The sequence below is a fragment of the Eschscholzia californica genome, unplaced genomic scaffold (genome assembly GCF_041429995.1).
Source record: "Eschscholzia californica isolate CP2 unplaced genomic scaffold, dmEscCali1.0.p SCAF_4, whole genome shotgun sequence".
In the NCBI taxonomy this organism is placed as follows: domain Eukaryota; kingdom Viridiplantae; phylum Streptophyta; class Magnoliopsida; order Ranunculales; family Papaveraceae; genus Eschscholzia; species Eschscholzia californica.
The window spans coordinates 50938678-50941061 of NW_028238461.1; the positions used below are offsets into that span (position 1 = coordinate 50938678).

Consider the following 2384-nt stretch of genomic DNA (forward strand, 5'->3'; position numbering starts at 1 on the left):
GAAAAAATTAACACTATATTGTGCATAATCGTAGTAGTAAATGAAACCGAAGGATATAAATACATATAGTTACATCTATATATGTCTTGTGGAGTCGAGTTCTTGACTCCTGTTTTTTGCCGATCTTTACTTGTACACTTTTGCCTTCTTTAGGATATATTCGAATTTTTAAGGAAAAAAATATGTGTGTGTATCTTGTGTGTCTGCATTATTTAATATTTGCAAGTAAAAGTTGTGAAATGCTTATGGGCTTTTCGTCGTTTTGGTGATTAAAGGTGAAAGGCCTGGTGTTATCAGATAATGAATAGATCAGTAACATGAACTTCTCTGTTGTTTGGCACATACATATCTTCGTGTCCTGATCCAGGTTGGCATTTTATATCTCAAGTTTCTAGTTCCGTGTTGTTTTTGTCTATCCTACTGAAATTCTCCATCATATTATAGATTGTAGATGCGGGCGTAAATCTACAGTATTTTTATGGCTGACTTCTGTTATCAACGACGTAATTTATGCCAATGGATCAAATATGCTTCTTGGCTCTGGATTTCTCAGAAGAAGAATGAAAAAGAAAGAACGCATACGTAAAGTGCAGCGAACTAACACAGGTAGGACAACACGCTTAAACTGAAAATTTAATCCGGAGAAAGCATGGAACTTGAAACCCATTTTTTTCCTGGTCTCCTTATATAGGTGGTTGTTCACATACTATTCCTTTTTTAACAAGTTCTGTTGATGCCATTTGACTTGAGAATTTTTATATCACAAACTACTGCTATCTCTCTCTATGTGCTAAGGTGAAGATTGGGAACTTTTGTTACATCTTGCATGAAGTTTAAACGTTGATATTATCACTAATCTTTTCTCCGAATTTCAATCTTCTTCCATATTAGTCGTTGAAGGTTGTGCTCTTGTTTGGTTATGAACTATCAACCAGTAGAGATCTGTCTTTCGGTAGCTTATCTGATGTATATGTCTCTCTCTCTCTTTCTATGGGCGATGGATGATCTTCTGATAATTAAGCTTTTCACTCCTATTGAATAAAATTATTGACGACTGTGGTGATGTCCACAGAGATGCTGGACCAGATGGAGTTCTTCACGGTGATCCACCCTGTCTCCCTCATCTTTTTGGAGGCTGCTGCTTCTGTCAGGAAATAGTCTGTCGATGACTTCAACTAGTCATGTTACTCTTCACCATCCATGGGAGTCCAGAAGTTGCAGATATGCCATTTGGGACATAGAATGGGTTGGGTCCACATCCTTGTTATAACTGGCTGAACAGGGATATACCCATTAGTGCCAAGGCAGAGAGAAGCTTGACTGCTACACTCAACCGTCAAAGCGTGGGCAAGTGACTGGTAATACGACGCTGAACTAGCCCGTCTCATACGGCCAATAAAAGCTTCAACAAAGATCTATTTGACAAGTTTCCTAGGAGATCCCTACTAGCCCTAGAAAACCCCCTCTAAAACCCTATATCCGGGGTCGAATCAAGTAAAGGAGAGTGAACTCCTATGGTTAATAAGCAAAAGAATTGGTTCAATTAATGCAAATGGTACCATTTTCAGTTGGATTTTACTAGCCATTTATTGAATAAATTACTGTGAAGATAATACACGAGTGACATACTATCCATGTGTCATCAATAATAACCAACTAGCCATCCCATATGGTGTAAAATTAAATAAACTGGATTAATATCTTCCTAAAGCCTACATATAAGTGAGATGAATTCACAAAATCTCATCAAATTACCTAAAATCATTAAAGATTCTACAAAGTTAAAATCAGTAAGAGAACATATCTTGAAAATAAGTGAGAAGGTAATTTTCGATGAAAGTGTTGATCGTTGGTCCTAATTTCTAGGGTTGTTTTTTGTAAGTTGTTAGAGAGAGAGAGATTATTGAGAGAGAGAGAGAGAGAGAGAGAGAGATTGATGGGATAAGAATTCAGAAATGGAAAGAAAGAGAATTAGAGATGTTATGGACAGTAGATGGGAGCTCTCGGCTGGAACAATCAGAAAGATATAACATTTTTCTTAGAGAGAGAAATAGAAATTATTTCTATTCTCTGGTTATTTTTAGAGAGAGAGAGAGAGAATCAGAAAGATATAACAGTTTTTTGCTTCCAGTAACAGAAAGGGATTTTAGAGAAAACTTTATGAAGAGATTTGATTGATCTCTGTTACTATATTCAGAGGACTGATTTAGGTGACTCATCTTCTTCTTATAAATACAAGAGAGGCTAATCTCACAATAAAGTTAAGAGGAAAGCAAATAAAATTTGTGAATCTAAAGTTAACAAACCTAGAAATCTTGCACCATCAAATATTACTTTGAAGAATTAACAACAGCATAAGAAAGAACTAATAAACCTCATATCCA

General features: G+C 35.9%; 1 long non-coding RNA gene across 1 annotated transcript; it reads left to right on the plus strand.

The window, feature by feature from the left end:
• Positions 1 to 255: 255 nt before the first annotated feature.
• Positions 256 to 1567, plus strand: LOC147545796 (uncharacterized). Its single transcript, XR_015223622.1, has 3 exons — positions 256 to 367; positions 445 to 606; positions 1073 to 1567. It is a non-coding gene; the product is annotated as an uncharacterized LOC147545796 (long non-coding RNA).
• The last annotated feature ends 817 nt before the right edge of the window (positions 1568 to 2384 follow it).